Source organism: Equus asinus, chromosome 1, assembly GCF_041296235.1.
Source record: "Equus asinus isolate D_3611 breed Donkey chromosome 1, EquAss-T2T_v2, whole genome shotgun sequence".
Classification (NCBI taxonomy): domain Eukaryota; kingdom Metazoa; phylum Chordata; class Mammalia; order Perissodactyla; family Equidae; genus Equus; species Equus asinus.
The window spans coordinates 102,037,848-102,057,289 of NC_091790.1; the positions used below are offsets into that span (position 1 = coordinate 102,037,848).

General features: G+C 44.0%; 1 protein-coding gene and 1 pseudogene across 1 annotated transcript in view; both read right to left on the reverse strand.

Moving 5' to 3' along the window:
* The window catches only part of LOC106831250 (actin, cytoplasmic 1-like), a 40,028-nt pseudogene extending 26,623 nt beyond the window's left edge, over window positions 1-13,405 (reverse strand).
* HECW1 (HECT, C2 and WW domain containing E3 ubiquitin protein ligase 1) overlaps window positions 1-19,442 on the reverse strand; it is a 392,878-nt gene that overhangs the window by 354,276 nt on the left and 19,160 nt on the right. The window lies entirely within an intron of this gene.

Sequence of the window (19,442 nt, forward strand, 5' to 3'; positions counted from 1 at the left end):
TTAAAAAGTAATTTTTTAAAAAGCTTCCTAATGAACTCTGCTTTTTATCAGAGCTCAAAATTGGTATAATTTACTTTTCCTAATTAAGAGTTCTTAAGTACTTAACTGCAGCTGCTAATTTTCTTCCTGTCTAGCTGTCCTAGGATCCACTCTGGATTTATTGTTTTAAACACTTAAACAAGAAAGGGGAGCCAGCCCTGATGGCCTAGTGGTTAAGTTCAGTGTGCTCCACTTTGGCAGCCTGAGTTCCATTCCTGATCGTGGAACCACACCACTCGTCTGTTGGTAGCCATACTGTGGTGGTGGCTCACACAGAAGAACTAGAAGGACCTACAACTAGAATATACAACCATGTACCAGGGCTTTGGGAAGGGGGAAAAAAGACAGAGAGAGAGGAAGACTGGCAATAGATGTTAGCTCAGGGGCAATCTTTCCCTGCAAAAAAAATAAATAAATAAAACAGGCTTCTATTTTTTTACTCCTTTGCACAGACAAGACACAGAAAGCTTTGAGACTGTTCTCCAACTCACCAGTGCCATCGTGCTCCTTGCCTGTGCCTGGACAGGTCAAAGGGGCACTGGATGGCTTCTGTCAATGAGCTGAGCAGTCCTGGTTCCCAAACAGTCCCTCAGCCCCACTCACTCCTCCAGCCTCTCCTTGGAACCATAGGGACATCTCTGTAGTCAGAGCTGTGGGTGCCTGGAGGAAGTCAGGAAGGAGCACATGAACCCATTTTTCTTTTTCTTTTTATCTGTATTTGTTGTGTGAGCAGGAGTCGGGGTCCTTCCACTGCCCAGGTAAGAGCCAGCTGCAGCCCATGCCCACTGCACCCAGCAAGCCAGCCGCCAAGTGAAGCTGAGGGATGAGGCTGCCAGGGTCGGGGGTGCCGGTCAGACACTGAGGTCCTTCATCACCTCTGCCCGCCCCTGCCCCTCCAACTGCAGTGGCTCAGGCCTGGGATTTGAGGGGTTTCCTGGAAAATCCATCTTCTTAAGGACACCCTGCTTTGCCTATACTGGGTTGAGGACCATAAAACACATACTGGTTTCTTGGTCATTCTGATCTCATCTTTCAAACGTTGTTTCAGTGATGGTATCCTTCCATGTTAAAAAAAAAAAAAAAAAAAACCTATCCGAAATCAATTGTTAATATTATTAAGCAGTGTTATGGATAATGTAACTCAAAGCTTAGGTCTGGGAGCTAGATAACCTCGGTTGAAATCCTGGCTTCACAGATTACTACTATGTGAACTTGAGCAAGCTATTTCACTTCTCTAAATATTTCCTTTTCTGTAAATTAGTGATAACAATAGGGTTATTGGGCAGAATAACTAGAGAAGGCATTTAAAGCATTTAGCTCAGTGCCTGGTTTGCAGTAAACACAATAAATGTTAGTTATGATTTTTGACTGTAAAACCTCCACAGTCAGCGATGCTGCAAGGATATCTAAGACCATCACAATGATTTCGAATGATCTGAGTTCTAGCTTTGGGCTGGGGATAGGAGAAGAGATATAAATAATAGAAAATTAAGAGCAAAATCATCATTATTTACAAGCAATGTGATATAGAAAGTCTAAACAACTCTATTGTATGAGTGCTTTTGTATATAAAAATGTCTGAAAGAAGTTTTGAAGGATATACTTATAGATTTTTTTACTCTTTTTCTTCCTTTTTTTTTACTTTTTATTTTTAAATAATTTAGACTTACAGAAAACTTGCAAAAATAGAACAGAGAATCCTGGTTTAACTGCCACCAAGCACGGCCTAATGTTAACATCATGCATTCCCATGATGCATTTGTTAAAACTAAGTAGTTGTGCAATTCTATGAACGAGAGACTTTATTTGCACATTTTTATGTCCTTTTTCTATTCCAGGATCCAGTCTAGGATCCCAAATTGTACTTGTCCTGTCTCCTTGGTCTCCTCCAGTCGGTGACCATTCTTCCATCTTTTCTCGTCTTTCCTGACTTTCACACTTTTCAAGAGTTCTGGTCACTTATCTTGTAGAATAGCCCTCAGTTTGGGTTTGTCTAATATTTTCTCGTGATTAGATTGAGGTTGTGTGTTTTGCAAGAGAATACACGGAAGTGATGTGTCCTTCTCAGGCATCATATAGGAGGTGCATGATGTCGATATGTCTCATTACTAGTGATATCAACTTGGATCACTTGGTTAACGTAGTGTCTGCAGTAAACATTATTTTTCCCTTTGTAGTCAATAAATATTTGGGGGGAGACACTTTGATATCGTGCAAATATCGTGTTTCTCCTTAAACTTTTACCTTCGAATTTTAGCATCTAACCACAGATCTTACCTGAAACAATTATCACTGGGTATTATAATGGTGGCATTCTATTTCCTTAATTTCTTCTATATTTATCAACTGGAATTCTTCTGTATGGAGGAGCTGTCCCTACATGTTCGAGACGCATGGAATTTCAGTGTTGGAGGAGACCTCAGAGTCTCTGAGACCTCAGATGCCAGCAATGCTGGCATCACCGGACAGCTTGTTAGAAATGCAGACTCTCAGGCCCCACACGGGACCTACTGGATCAGAATGTGCATTGTAACAAGATTCCTGAGTGATCTGTGTGCTTCAAAGCTCATTTTAGCTCCATGGGTATTCTTAGGCAAGCTACTTAATCTCCCTCAACTTCAGTTTCTGCACTTGTAAATCAAAGGAAACAGTAGCTAACTTTAAGGATAACAGTGAAGACAAGAGATAATACATGGAAAGCACCTAGGGAACTAAGCTGGCATGTGATGGACACAGAGACGTGCATGCAGATGTGGCCCAGCTGTTGGGAGTGCTGTCGGCACACGGCTTCAGCTGTGCCTTCAGCCTCTGCAAGGTCGGCCTCAGAGGAAAAGAGCTACCTCACCCAAGATCATGCCCTTCCAATGGTGACTCATATGCAAAGACAAGGATAGTGAGGACCAGCCAATTTGACCCCACACAGAACAACCCATTTTAGCTCCAGAGGCACTCTCACATCCCAAACACCCAACTCCATCTCAAAGTCCACTTCCAGGAGAACCTAAATTGCCACATGATACAAAACAGGTTCTCGAGAATTGGGAACAATTCTTATGAATATGATTGCTGTGCCTTTTGGGGATCTTTGCATATCGTCCATATCACTAAATATGAATTAACTCAAACATGTATTAAGTACCTATTATGCTTCTGGCACAGTAATAGGTAGAGCGATGCAGAGTTTAGCAAAACAATGCTCACTGTTGAGTAGGGAAGACCAAAAACTAAACAAGATTGTGCAATTAACCAAAACACCATTTTGGCAAGACTGCTGTGGTCAGTGGCCAGTCCCTTCTCAATCTAAACTCTCTTAATATTCACATCCTAGTACAGCTCCATCAAGGCCCATCACTGGAGAACCCTGGAGTCGGGAAGTGGAGTGTCACCACTGGCTTTCTAACAAAAGACACAACCTGATTTTAAACTAAAGAAACCCATTGTTTCCCGAACAACTCTTTGCTTACCCTTGATACTAAAAATTCCACAGCTAAGTGTCAGCAAGTTCTGGGCACCCAAGTGATCGAGAGTGTGGAAGTGAGTTTCAGAGCTCTGCTCTTAAAAGGACTTCTCAACATTTCTCTATTCCTTCATTTCAGCTGTTCTGCAAACACAAAAGAAAAACTAGCTTGTGCTTCTCTTGCAAAGGAATGTACCCTGAGAGCCAAATGAAATCCTGCTTCTTCAAGCAAAGGGCAAAATGCACTCTATGCATTTCAACAGGCTGAAACAGTGTACAGCTCAATTACCTATTCAGATGAAAGATCTCTTAGCCTGAAGTGTTGTTAAAAAAAACCACACATCACGTTCTTGCATGATTAAATCTGTATTTCCATTAGAAAAATCAGAAGCACATTAAAATGTTTGCCTGCGTGCTATCTATTATTCTTTAGCTCTGGCTTTGAAAGCTTGGTAAAAGTTTCCTCAAATGATAGACAACTTTAATGGTCTTTCACAGAAAATTCTGAAAGTACAAAATTTCCATTACCCACTGTTGGCCAGAGGCGAGTTCCTGAAGGGGTATACAATTGTGTTACACATAAAGGAGCCTTAAAATAGTCTTTAGAAGCAATAAGACCCCCCGAAGTGCCAAATAACCCATTTCTTATGTCCTAATTTGATGGTCTCCATGGCTCACTCAATCTTGTCTTCATTTTCTCATGTCCACATGTTCTGAATTACACGCCACACTCTACTGGCCAGTGGACGCACTGGAGGAGCGCTGCCTGCGTGTGGACGTGGGCTTGGCCAGGGCCCTGCTACCTCTGGCTGCTGATACTGCCACTCGTCTTCCTTGTCTATAAACGACTGGAGAGGGCATACCCAGAGGAGGCTGGTCCATCACACAGCCTCTATTTCTCTGCTTCAGAAGCTTCTCTCTTTAAAAGCATGGCAGCTTCCATGGGCTAATTCCCACTCTAGAACCACCAGGTGAATACACTCACAGGGGTTCGGAGCTGTAACAATGATGCTTGGGTAACTTATTAAGGCTCTGATTTCTAGATCCATATATCAATGCTCCATTCCCTTCTTTTTTCACCTGTTAAGGCTTATTTATTTCATTATTTATTATTAATTTAAAATTGTATACATTGCCTTAGAGCCAAAAATACTTTAGTGATGACATAAGTACATAAAATCCAGTAGTTCTCAACCAAGGGCAATTTTGCTCTCCAGGGGACATTTGGAAAAGTCCAAAGACATTTTTTCTGGCTAAAATGGGGGTGGGGAGGCTGCTATTAGCATAGGCCAGGGATGCTGCTAAACATCCTACAAAGCCCAGGGAAGACCCCCACAAGAAACAATTATCTGGCCCAGAATGTCAATAGTGCTGAGGCAGATAAACCTTAAATCCAATACCACAGAAAATTAAATGGAAAAGAACAAAGCAAAACTCGGAACCAGGATGGTAAAATTCAGTCAGAGGCAAACATTTTGCTGTAAATGGACCAATGATTTGGCTCTGAGCTTCCTGTCTGTAAAACAAAAGAGTGAAATACCATTGGTAGAGGAAACAGTGACCATAAGAAAAAACTAACCACCAATCATGCTGGGGAAGTTTCTGCCAACCCACGAGCCTGATAAGCATTCTTCCTAAGGTCACCATAAAGGAGATGGAGGGTGATGGAGAGGACCAATGTTCCATCACAAAGGTCCCAAATGATGAATCCGAGTGTGGTTTTGACACTGAACCTTTTAATCTCAAATTTGTGTGCCTGATGCACAGTAAGCCAATCACTGAGAAATCAATGCTTGGAGATGTGGAAAGCTTATTCGAGTTGACCAAAATGAGAAGGTGGGAGCACGGGTTCTCTCAAATCCACCTTAACAAGAGAAGAAGGCAGAGGGTTTTATAGAGCTAAGGGGCTTGGCAGGAGGAGTTTCAAAGAAACAAAGGGGTAATCCGTAATCCATGTTTCTTTCACTCCTGATAAACCCACGGGCAATCTGACTTCTGGAGTCAACGGCAGCTAGGGGCTGGTTATCTGGTGATCCTTAAAGGCATTCTCTTTCTTCTGTAAAACAAGCTCATAAATCCTTGTGACCCTCAGGTTAAAGAGGAAAACAGCAAATTGACAAGATTAACTTCTTTTCATAATGAGGTCAAAAGGTAATCTTATTGAATATTTATGATAACCCTCAGGTACCCAGCTCCAGTTTCAGTGCGGCTGCTTCTCACAGCTTCCCATAGCGCAAGAATGGGGCCAAAACCAAAGCACCGGCCGATCTACAAAAGACCAATACTGGTGGACTAGAGTCTGCTTCTGCTTTGTTTTCTTTTGCTCTGTTCCGCCCTGGGAGTAACATGCAAAATATACAGACTGTCGGATAGACCACAGATCTTTCAGAAAATGTTTCATGTGTTCTGTTTCTCACAACCACACCCCAGTAACACTTGGGCAGCAGAGAATTTGAAGTTATCTATGGTGGCTATATATTAGAGTAGATAGACTTTTCAACTAAGGGAAGAAGCATATTCTCTAGACTTCCACAGCAAGAAGACATGCATCCATTGCATCTAGAAACTGTTTATTAAGATATAAGAAAAAAGGAGATAGCAAAACAATTCTGATTTTACCAGTGACACATTCTCTCAACTGTATTAAGGGGCCCTACGGACTAGATTGAGTTCACACAGCTTAACCCATAATCCAAGCAATCCAGATCTCAAGATTCAAAGAATAGGGAAAAATTACTTAAAAAGTGTAATGTAAATCTTATTAAGAGAACTAGTAATTTATTTTGGAAAAATGTAAAATACCTAGTTTATACTATGCATCAAAAATATAGCTTGTATATTTAAAGATTCAAATGTTAAAAAATAACACCAAGAGGGCCAGCTCCAGTGGCCTGGTGGTTAAGTTTGGTGCACTCTACTTTGGCAGCCTGGGTTCAGTTCCCAGGCATGGACTAACACCACTCACCTGTCAGTGGTCATGCTGTGGCAGTGGCTCACATACATAAAGGAGAAGACGGGCAGCGGATGTTAGCTCAGGACAAATCTTCCTCAGCAAATAAAAAAATAAATAAAACCAATAAATAATTAAAAGGACATACGTGAATATTATTCACTTCTAAATTCCTAAGTCATCCATCCACCTATTCTTAGAAAGAAGGCATTTTAAAGATAAAAGCACAGTGAGAAAATATTAAGTCAAAGATTGATAATCTTACTATGTAAAATTTAATTACATGGGGTTTTGAACATCAAAAGTGCTATAAAACCTAAGACCCAGATTTTGGCGTCTATCTAATTCCATTCTTCAATAAAAGAAACCAGAGCTCCTTGGAGAAATGGCTGATTCTAGGACAGAAACAAGAAATATACCAGATGAGCCTGGGTACACTTTGTAGTGCCAGGAAGCAAGGAAATGCTCAAGAAAAGCAAACAACCAACCCCCCCCCCGCCAACAAGGATTGGCGGTATGTCAGAAGGACACAGGAGTCAACTGAAAGAGCTCCCAGTGGCCAAAGCTGGAAGAATTTGAGCAAGAAAATAAATAATGCATCATTGGTTTATAACTTGAAGTATAAAATAAATGCTCATGAGTCCATACTGATATAAATAAATGATTGAATAAACTAACAGTGGAGGCGAAGAGACAAATCTCCTGTGGAGAAGAATTCCAAATAATTTATGCAGATGCTCTGCCCTCAAGGAAGCGGAGCATAGCCCCACTCTTAAGTGTGAGCTGCACGCAGTGACTTCCTTTCAGAGACCACTGTGTGGAAAAGGGAACAAAGAGGAACATCACAGTGGAGAAACCTGACAAACACCACCTCAGCCAGCTGAGCAAGGTCAACATCAACAGTGACGAGTCGCGCCGATAGCATGTACCCTTGATACGCTGTGATGAAATGGTACTTTACCTCTGTGGTCTTCTTCCTCAAAACATACAACCCTAGGCTAATTTTGAGAAAAAAATCCCAATAGAGGAACAGTCTACAAATATCTGATCAGCAGTCCTCAAAACTGTCAAGGTCATCAAAAACAAGGCAAGGCTGAGAAATTGTCACAGCCAAGAGGAGCCAAAGAAAACATGGTGACTAAAATGTAATTTGCTATCCTGGATGGAATCCTAGAACAGAAAAAAGGTATCAGGTAAAAGCTAAGGAAATCTGAAAGTATGGACTTTCACTACTAATAATATATAAATAAATATGGGTTAATGAATTGTAACAAATATGCTATATTAATATTAGATGTTAATAGTAGGGGAAACTGGGTGTGAGATATATGGGAATTCTCTGTAATGCTTTCTCAATTTTTCTGTAAATCTGAAACTGTTGTAAAATTAAAACGCTATTTTTGAAAATGCCATAATCCCTCAAAAAGTTAAACACAGAATCACCATAGGACCCAGCAAGTCCTTTCCTAGATTTATACCCAAAAGTAGAAAAAACAAATAAATACATGATCACAGCAGCATTATTCACAATAGCCAAAAGGTAGCCCAAATGTCCACAACTGATGATGAATTTTGGTATATACGTACAATGGAGTGTCATTCAGCCATAAGAATAAACGAAGTACTGAGGACACACGCTACAACATGGATGAACCTCCAAATCATTATGCTAAATGAATGAAGCCAGACAGAAAAGGAGCACATATTTAATAACAGATGTGCCAAAAGATTAATCCAGAAGGAAGATTATCTTATCATTATTAAAACAGTGAAAAGTGGTAAGAACCTATAAATGCCCAACAACAGGAGTTTGGTTAAATAAATTGGAATATATCTATATCTAAGAATCAACAAAATAGTATCAAAATAATCTTGAGATGTTATTGCAATAAATTGTAGAGAAAAAAGGAGTTACAAAAGGTTAAAATATGTGTGTACGTACATGTATTCATCTGGTGATAGAAAAAACCCTGTGAGATCTTTTTCTTAATTTTCTATAATGGATATGGATCTCTATAGACAGAGAAAAAAGACAACTATTATTTAAAAACAACAAAGGGTTAGGGGGCAGCCTGGCAGCATAGTGATAAAGTTCACACAGTCCCCTTCGGTGGCCCAGGATTTGGGAGTTTGGATTCTGGGCGTGGACCTACACACTGCTCATCAAGCCATACTGTGGCGTCATCCTACATACAAAATAGAGGAAGACTGGCACCGATGTTAGCTCAGTGACAATCTTCCTCAAGGAAAAAGAGGAAGATTGGCAACAGATGTTAGCTCAGGGCCAGTCTTCTTCACCAAAATAAATAAATAAATAAAATTTAAAAAGGTTTAAACAATGTTCTATCGTCCTAACAGATTTTTCCACTCAGTGATGGAAAGTTTCCCTAAGGCCTTCCTGCTTCTACAGCTGAGTTCTGGTCAAGAAGCTGGCTTGAAATGTGTTAGGAAGCAAAGAGACGAACCATTTGGGTCTCACAGATAGCCCACCAAGGGCTTGACGAATGGCGGAGAAGGGGCTTCCTCTTAAACAACAGGATAGGCCACACGGCACACATGTAGCCGTGGGACCGAGCCTTCTCGGGGTTGATGAGGATGCATAAACCGACCCTCAGAGTGTCTCTGAACACTTCTAGGGGCGGAAGCTCGTCTCGTGCTCCTCCATCTGCTTCATAGATCAACTGGGCTAGGAAGGCAAAGTTACTACACCTCATCACAAAGGGATCAGAGCGCTACAATATTTAAATGAATGAGTTGTCCTTAGATTAGAGAGCTGGTAAAATTTTTTAAATTCAGAAGCATTTTCCTTGAGTTATAAAGCTGATAAGAAATAAAACGTTAAACTCTCCACCAGATCTGGGCTTGCCCGGGAGCAACCATTGCTGTCAGCCAAACACCACATCTCCCAGACTCAAACTCAAGTATGTTTTGTGTTTTTGAAAGTGATAGGAAGTTTTAAATTTTTAGAAAGATTTAAATTTGGTAAGAAACAGTGGTTCCCTTTTCAAAGTCTGATTCACATATCCTATCTCTAACTTGGTCATTGTTTGGGGTCAGGGGGTTGGGGCGTGAGGATATATGTGTGTTTAGGCTCATTAATAGTTCTTTTCAAACTGGGAACGAGAAGATAAACCTCAAAGTGGATAAATCTTAATTTACTGAGAGATAAAAGGCAAAATCCCTGACTTAAGCTTTGGAGCTCTTCAGAGAGCTTCAGGTGTCCCACTGAATCTGACGCTTTGTTCTTCTTTCTTCTCAGCCCGTGTCTCCAGCAGCTTCAGGACACCTATGTCTAGATTAAGATGAGGGTAAAATGACCACCGGGGGGGAACAGTGAACAATTACTAATACTTATTAAAGGGAACTATGGGCCAGTCACAATGTTGTGTTGTGTTTGTTGTTGTTGAGAAAGATTGGCCCTGAGCTAACATCTGTTGCCCATCTTCCTCTTTTTGCTTGAGGAAGATTGTTGCTGAGCTAACATCTGTGCCAGTCTTCCTCTATTTTGTATGTGGGACACCTCCACAGCATGGCTTGACCAGCTGTTTGTAGGTCTGCACCCAGGATCCAGGCCCTGGAACCCTGGGCCACAGAAGTGGAGTGTGCGAACTTAACACTATGACACTAGGCCGGCCCCAAGTCACAATGTTAATCATATTACATATATTTCCTCATTTAAGCCAATAACAATCCTAGGAAATGAGTAGAACAGTCATCCCAATTGTACAGATGAAGACACTGAAGCTTTAAACTTGCGCACGGCCCACAGCTAAAAATGGCTGGAGAGTCCATGCCCTTGACTCCCCAGTAGTCCACTTTTCTAGATGCTTCACACCCCTGCAAGCAGATACTGTGCTGAGAGGTCTAGGACCTGCTGATCAAAGTCTGAGGTGACCAGGCAGGAGAGAGGGAGCCGCAAAGGAAAAGAGTACATGGCCCAGGAGAAAAATAGAACTGACAGGGACGGCCACGGCTGAAGCATCTTCACCCAAGGTGATGGCAGGTGTGGCCGATGCAGCAGGCAGAGATGCGCAACTCCTGCCAGGACCACACGTTTCCCCAGGGGCTCTTCATGTAATTCCTGGCTCACTGCACTGAAGGGGCTGAAAGGGAGTAGCCAGCACCCTCCTCACAGGCCCCCATTACCAGCCAGGGAAAGGACTCCCTGAGGGAGTGTGGATTGAGGCCCTACTGCACTCCCACAGGCTCACTTTTCCTCCCAGTGCAGCAGGCGATGGAGCCAGCTGAGGGCAAGACGACTGTGGACACAGGGGCAGCCAGGGCTGCCAGCTCCATGAAGACCGACACCCTGGGTCAGCAGAAATTGCGTCTGGTCAGAGCAAAGCTTCCTCAATTTCTCCTCTTTGTGATCAACACTGGGAACAGGTGGTAGGTTGGGCGCTTCTACCAGAGGTGGTATCTGGGTGCTTCTGGGGTGTGCCTGCATCTGGCTTGATAACAAGGGAACCAAGGAGGGTCTATCTCAGAGCTTCCCTCCCAACACGGTGCCTCTCCTCTCTACCCTATCAGAACACCCCTCCCTGGAGTGGCAGACCAGGCCAGGACTGTGGAGATACAAAGAGCAGCACAGAGCTTTCTAGGGGTGGCAGAGTCAATGTTGGCAACAACACTGAGATAAGGCAAAGGGTGTGGGTCTTCCAGATCAGGGTGGGGTTGAGGGTGTAAGACCGAGGCCCAGGGAAATCATGGGCAACGAATTACAGCCCCATCTCTGGGTGCATACTCATCTTGGTCCCTGGGCCACTCCGCAGTGACCTCCAGACCCAAGAAGGCAGGCTGGGTTCAGGCCAGCAGTGGGGCAGGTCAGACCAGAGCTTGGCTAAACACTGCATCACGGCCCGTGATCTCTTCTGGCCTCAACCTGGAGACTTGTGACTGCTGCTCTAAGCACTAAGGATGTGGTACTTGGTCTCTTCCCTTGGGAACGATGTGTGACGAGGGATTTGAGCAAGGCCTTTGTGGTTCTTGGTGAGGAGGGTGAGTGAGGTCACTCCACATGCCAGGTTTTTGTGGAGTAAACCTACCCCGACCCCAGCACACCACGGTCATCCTGCCAGGCAGTGTGCCCAGGCTGAGGCCTTGTAAGGGATAAAGCACAGGTCCAGGTGGATGGACAGAATAAAAGATAGGGGGGATGGGATAAAATGGGAGTTTCAGGTGCCCTGACCCATTAATTTCATAAGACCCCTCTAAGGCTTTCAAAACTTGGCTCAACAACAGAGGCAACTCATTCTTCTCCAGTTGTGACCCCGAGGCAGAACTTGAAGGAGCCCGTCCCCAACTACAGCCAGCCAAAGGACTGGTCAAGTCTTTTTCTTTTTTTCCTTAAGGTGTGTACTTTTTTTGAACTGCCTCAGCACCTCAGCCAACTCCCAGGGAGACCAAAAGTCTTCATGCATTGAAAGTTGGGTGACAAAAAAGGGGGTCATGATGATTGACCATTCAAAACGACACAAAATAAGAAGAGCAAGTATTCAGGCAGAAGATTAAAAAGATTTGGATTATGCAATTTACACAAAAGCAATGCTATCATCCTCTCTTAAGTGGACTCGGGCGAGGTCTGGGCCATTCCCCTCATTCCCCTTAGGGGAGGTGTTTGGGAAGGCATGGAACTTCCTGGAACAACGCATCTCAGGATATTTGGAATGACTCAAAGAAAACCAAAGAATAAAAACAATGTACAATTAAAACACTCAGTCACACTGCAGAACGTTGGGGATGCAACTCCAACTGGCTGCTGTCACCTTCAACATTCCAGTTTTTAAATCCTGAGTCAAGTGACAATAAATAAATAAATACACCATGCCAACGTCCTCTAGTTTCCTACACAAGCTAGATTTTGTAAAGAAAGGATGCAACACGCAGTCAGCCCAGAAGCATTTGCGATGGACAGCGTGGGAGCTGGACTCATGGTACTCCTGCTTGCTCATCTACATCTGCTGGAAGGGGGACAGTGAAGCAGGATGGAAGGCATGATGATCTGGATCTTCATCATGTGTGAGCCAGAGTGGGGGATCTCCTTCTCAATCAGCAATGCCCGGGTACACAGTGGTCCCATCTGACGGCACCATGTTCGCATAGACATCACATGCTGTGGACATCAACGTCACATTTCATGACAGAGTCAGGGGTAGTTTCACGGATGCTTCAGGATTCCATGCCCAGGAAGGAAGGCTGGAAGAGCCCCGGGGCAGTGGAACCACTTGTTGCCAATGGTTTTGACTTGACCATCAGCCAGCTCACAGCTCTTCTCCAGGGAGGAGGTGGAGGCTGTGGTGGCCATCTCCTGCTCCAAGTCCAGAGCAAAACAGTACAGCTTCTCCTGATACTCATGCAATTTCCTGCTTGGCTGTGGCAGTGACACTCTGTGAGGGTCTCCTGAGGCAGTCCCTTAGGGCCCGGCCAGCCAGGTCCGGACACAGGATGGCATGGGGGAGGGCATACGCTTTGTAGACTGTCACAGTATGGGTGAGCTTATTGCAGGAGTCCATCACACGCCTGTGGTATGACTAGAGGCGTAAAGGACAGCACAGCTTGTATGGCCATGTACCTCCAGTGAGGGTGCTGGAGGTTTGAACACGATCTGGGTCATCTTCTCCTGGTTGGCCTTAGGATTCAGGAGGGCATCAGTCAGCAGCATGGGGTACTCCTTAGGGACCACATGCAGCTCGCTGTAGAATGTGTGCTGCCAGATCATCTCATGTCATCCTAGCTGGTGATGACACCATGTTTGATGGGGTATTTCAGGGCCAGGGTTTCCCCTCTTACTTTGGGCCCCATCACGCACATAGGAGTCCTTCTGGCCCACACCCTCCACCGTGCTGGGGGTGCCCTATGATGGAAGGGAAGACAGCTCCAGCACCGTCACTGCCTGCAAGGCTGACCTTACACATGCTGGAGCAATTGTCAACCATAAGCAGGGCAGTACCATCACCCATGGTGAGCCTGCAGGTGGAAGAGTGGTGAGAGGGCTGTGCTTGTGGAGCTGATGTGGGCTTGGCGGTCAGCAAGTCAAATATTGACCAAGAAGGTTACAAGGTGTGCTCTTGAGTTTACAAATAAAGACTACCTCCTTCCCTCTAGACTTCTGAGCTATACAAATTCATAACGCAATCGATATCTTTTGCCCACTCCAAAATAGCAATCAAATAAGGTAAACAACTCAGTCTCCCCAGTGAGTGTACTTGGCATAGCCAAGTACTTTTTGCAAATTGAACCAGGAGCTGGTAGCCAGGAAGAGCTTCCCAAAAGTCCTTCAGGCAGTTGAAGCAGCAGCTGCATAAAGGTGCTGGGGCTGGGCTCCCACAGTCACACCCCCACCTTCAAGCTGGGGGGTGAGAGCTGGCATCCAAAAGGGACCTTCCACTCTCCAGTCTGAAGTGCCACACTGTTACTGCACGAAATTGGGGTTCTCCTGCCCGACGTGCATAAAGAGCCAATTATGACAGCATCAGCTTTTGAGAAAGGAAAAAAGCTTTACTGCAAGATCGATCTGTAAGGAGACAGGAAGCAACGCTCTCAGATCTGTCTCCCCGATCCAGAGCTTGGAGCAAAATTTATGGGATGAAGGGCAGGGCGGTCTGAAACGTGGAGACAGGTGATTGGAGGTAAGGAGAAGGGAGGTAACTGATAATCTACACAAGCGTCATCAAGCTACATGGCTCTTCATAGGACGCATGTTCACAAAGTGGTGGTGTTAGCATGATCTGAGGGTGGGGTTTTCAGCCCCTCGACATCAAAAGGGTCACTCATCAGGCATTTGCACAGGCCCAGCTGACGGGTTGGTGGTCCCAACTGGCCTGAACTGGACAAGGAGTTGTTTCTCAGTTCCTGAAAAACCACTTTTAATTACTCTGTTGATAAGATGGGGTCAGTTGAACTGGTCCTAGAGGGCCGGTGGTTACAACACCGCCGAGCCCAAGTGCAACTAATGCAGCATCCATCCTCCCAAGTGGGCCTCAACCCAGGACCTGGTGCTGTGTCTACCTCACGGCCCTGACAGATGCCCCAGACAAGCCAAGGCCACTCATTGCTGAGCACAAGGCACAGGAAGCTAACAAGTGGATGCTAAAATTTGTGTCCTAAAAGAACCAATGTTTAAGCCTGGCAGCTCACCCAAAAGCTATGTTGTCAAATTCCAGGGGTAAAACAAAAAAGTAGAAGGAACGTCTGCTGGACAGAGAAGCCCAGCCTGTGGGGAAGGGATGCAGGGGGTGAGAAGCCAGCCTGGTGTTACTCCTGAGCTGATATTCAGAGGGCCTGTTGGCACTGTGTGGACAGGAGTGAGGCAGGGCCTCTTCTCAGAACAATAGCTGATGGTCTGGCACAAGGAGGAGCTGCCTGCCCCAGGCTACTCTCTGGGGCTACCACTCCCTAGTGGATTCTGTGTGTGAATACATTTCTAAGTCTCAATTTGGAGACAAAGCTGTCCTAGAGGAACGAACACCGGTGTGCACATAAGAATTACCCTGGAAACTTGTTTTAAAATGCTGATTTTAGGCAATAGCCACAGCTCCAACTCTCAGGGGACAGATTCCAGGGCCCCACCCTGGGAGCTTGGAATCTGCATTTTTATTTTATTGTTTTTATTATCATTATTATTATTATTAATTTTGGTGAGGAAGATTGGCTTTGTGCTAACTTCTGTTGCCAATCTTCCTCTTTCCTTTTTTTCCTCCCCAAAGCCCCAGTACATAGTTGTATATCCTAGTTGTAGGTCATTCTAATTCTTCTACGTGGGATGTTGCCACAGCGTGGCTTGATGAGTGATGTGTACGTTTGTGCCCAGGAGCCAAACCGAACTGGAGAACCCCAGGCTGCTGAATTTAGCCACTCGCCCCGGGACTGGCCCCTGGAATCTGCATTTTTAATTAGCATCCCCCATGAGATTCTGATGCAGAGTATCCAGGCCACACGTTAAGAAACAAAAGCAGTCATCCCACTTCTCAATGAGACCCCAGTGCCAGTTAATCCTAGATTTCAGGCCCTCAGAGAATTTTTCCATCATAGAAAATGTGTAACACAGGGCAATAAATGAATATATAAATAAACACATACAGTCCAAGCATATTGTGTGCATATTCTCAGAAGGATTAAAACATTGAGGTCAACTGCATCCAAAAGATCAGAGGCTAAGATGGGACCAGAGGGAAAAATCCTGATTTAGAAGGTCTGGCTGTAGTCCCTCTGGGGCTGAATATAATCCGAGTGGTCGGTACACCCTTAGTGTTACCAAAGATTCTGATTTTCTCAATTCCTTAAAAACTGAGGAATTAGTTTTCCAAAATCTAAATCTCTCACAAACATATGATATCAAAACCCAAGAGAAATGTCAATGCTCTCAGCTACATTCCAAGAAAGGCATACTCCAAGGAAACCAGTGGCCCCAAAGGGCACGGCCAGCTGCCTTGTGTAGCTCAATTCCAACCATAAGTTAAGTGGTTTGACTGATCAGTGAGCCAAGGTGCCCCAGGTCTTGGCAATTCCTGTACAGGTGGCTTCTGAGGGATTCCAGAACCATGTGAGTGGGGCTCCCTCATGAGTCAGCTGAATCAAGAGTTTCTTCAGGACTCCTCTCCGTGGATTTAGGCAAAGAATAGCACAGCCAGAGGCTGAAAGCCTTCAGTCAGGAGTGTAAGTGGAACACATCACCTCCCAGGGCTGGCAGACCACGCCACTGCTCAGCGTTCTCCTTAGTGATAAATAAATGGCAAGCAATAGGATATACTGGAAAATATGAAGAACACATTTGGTTTGAAATCAATTTGTCTTGACCTTGTTTCTTCAAAAGTACCTGACGTGGCCTGTTGAGCGTGCATGGTACATCTGCTTTAAACGTTTACAATGTCCCAAAGACAGGAATGATGCCCTTAAAGATAAGGACGTATCTTCTCCCATATTGGCATTCCTTTAAAGATAAGCACTGTTACCACATACAATTACAGGTTCTTTACCTGCTACACAAGAGGAGCCAAATAAAAACTGGAACCCCAGGTGTATGGCAAGGAAAGCGTTTTTATTTCGGGTGATGTCAGCCAGAAGATGAAAGTGAGCCCTCAAATTCACCTTGTCTCTCCAAAAGATGGGAGGTGAGGGCTTTTAAAGGTTGCAAGGAAAGTGGCTGCTTGTAGGGAGAGGGGAATCTGTGGCCTTGTTGGTCAGTGTTTTGCCACCAGCCTGTGTTGGCCTTGTGAGGCTGTTTGCAGGGAAGAAGGTAGTGAGATGAGGGAATCTGCAGGTGGGTGTTCTTGGTTGTCTACCTCCATGATGGACGGTGGATTCTGGTGCCAGGGAGCCAAGGAGGAAGCGGGGAAATGGAATGAGTGCTTTCGGTTTTAACCCCATATATGCTGGGTTTAATATAGGAGGATTGATATTAGGGCCAGTATCAGCATCTCTTCCTAGAAACCAAGGATTAATTATTTACCTGCTATGCTCACCCTGTTGGGCCAGCAAAGCAACCTTGTGTCTATTGCAAAAGGGACATTCCTATCATATGTGACGTATGCTCTTACTTACACTCTGTACAGCCCACCCTGGGCTATAGTCCTCAAACCTGGCTCGTAATAAACTCACCCCAGGTTTTGATTTATAGATCGATTGTGGATTATTTGCATCGACACGTCCCAAGAGGGGTACGGCAAGAAGAGAGTTTGTGCTATGTTGGGTTCTCCCGATCTAGTGGGAGAAAACTGAATGCAATATATTGAATCATCATCATAATCTAAGACTAGAAGACTGATCCTGACATCTTTTAGAAACTACCTTCAAAAAAATAACAAAAGAAGCTACACAAAGGATGACGAAGGCCAGAAGGGATGGATGTGAGATGTGGGTTCTTCACGGTTGATGAGTGCCATGAGCGGACAGCATTACTCCAGCACTTGGGTGTTCCCCCAATGAAAGGAGAACTCATATTCACTCAAGGAGGAATTCATGAGTAGATCACAGTAGGATTTTTCTGGAGAACTGATGTGAAAAGATACAGGAGATTTAAGAGGGGGAGCAGTGACTTGACAATTAAAGAGAAAAGCCTTTGTCATCTCTGGCCTCATCGTTAGTTGCGTCCTCTTCATTTCAGATCTCCCTTCATCCCACTTCATGTAATCATATAAATATAAGTCATCATAAAAATAACAAAATTCAGGGGCCGGCCCAGTGGCGCAGCAGTTAAGTTCACACATTCCGCTTTGGTGGCCCAGGGTTTACTGGTTTGGATCCCAGGTGCAGACCTATACACCACTTGGCAGGCCATGCTGTGACAGGTGTCCCACATATAAAGTAGAGGAAGATGGGCATGGATGTTAGCTCAGGGCCAGTCTTCCTCAGCAAAAAGAGGAGGATTGGCAGCAGTTAGCTCAGGGATAATCTTCCTCAAAAAAAAAAAAAAAAACAGATGAAATTGAAAAAAATTAATGAAGAGAAATAAAAGTTAAATAAAACCAAAAAAAGAATATCAAAATACAAAATTTCAAAGATTAGAGATGAATAGAAGGAAAAAAAAGAAATAAGAATAAAATCCTCAAAAATATTAAATAAGTATAAATTTAACAATAAACATGATAAAGCAGCTTAAAATGCAAAAATTAAAACTGTAAAGAACTTTTACTAGAACTAATAAATAATAATTATACATTTATTATTTATAGAATAAAGAAGAAGAATTTATTAGCCTGGGCACAGGGCCAAGAACTATAGACACATTTTGTCATCTAATATTTAAAACGACTCATCACTAACTCCATTTTGCAGATCAGAAAAGTGAGGCTTAGAGAGGGCTAAATAACTCGCCTAAAGATGCCCAGAGACAAACTGGTAGAAAGAGAATGAAACCACATCCTCTGACCCCAGCGCCACCCCCCTGGGACCCTGCGCTGTACTTTTTCTAAAGATGGATCCCTCAAAATTAATAATGAAATAAAGCCATTAAGATAAAATTCAACTGAACTTGAATTAAGAAAATAAAAGACCAGAAAGCTAAGAAGAGCATAAAACAGTGCGTTAAACTTCTAAAGGAAAGAAAATAAAAAGCAGGAAAATTACAAGTAAGGAAGATATGGTAATAAAATAGGGAAGGAAGGAAAAAGAAAACGAATTAAAATGGTATGAATGATGTGAAAAATACCTTTCCCATTATACACTATTTCTGAAAGATAGTCTTTAAAGAGCCTCAAGCCAGATACTTCTGGAATGCCACCGTCGTCCCCTCTGGGATCATGTCACTGGACCGCTCCCAGAGGCACAGTTCACATCAGGGCTGCTCAGTGTGGGGCCGCAGCACTCTCACAGATGCACCAGGCCACCTACAGCCGAGGGCGGGGGAGACTGAGCCACACTCCAGCACACCAAAAGCCCTGAGAAGTCCTGCAGCTAAGAAACGTGCTTCTCTTTGTTCAAGTCACCTTATTTGACCTTTGAAACCCCTCCCCCTACCTTTTATCCTTGCATAAGCCCTATTTTCCTCCTAAAGCAGTTTTATGGAAAGCACTTGGGAAAATACTGTCCTAACAAGGGGTCACTGGGTCTAAGAGAAAGGACAGTCTTATAAAGGCACAGACCACTGTCCTAATGGTCCAATCTATTTAAAAGCGAATATTACAGACATAGATTAGGAAGATGATGCTCCTGGTGGGGTGGTAAATACATCACAGAGGAAAGTACACGTGCAGACAGAAAAGTCAGGCCTTTTCTAACAGCAATTCAGGAACGAGAAATGTGGGGGAAAGACACGATAAACGAACTCCACCAAAAGAGGAAAACCACCTGGTGCTTCGTGAGGAATTTGCTGGCAGTGCCAGAGCAATCTGTGCTTTAGGAACCAAAAAAAACCCCAGAAACAAAACAAAAACTCATGTTTTCAATAAAGAGCTATTTAATCAGCAGCACAGATTAAACCATTGACCACATGTGCCAAGAAAGTATAAAGCAGAAAATGATTAAAATGATGTCTTCGGCCGGCACGCCGGTAGTCCCTGT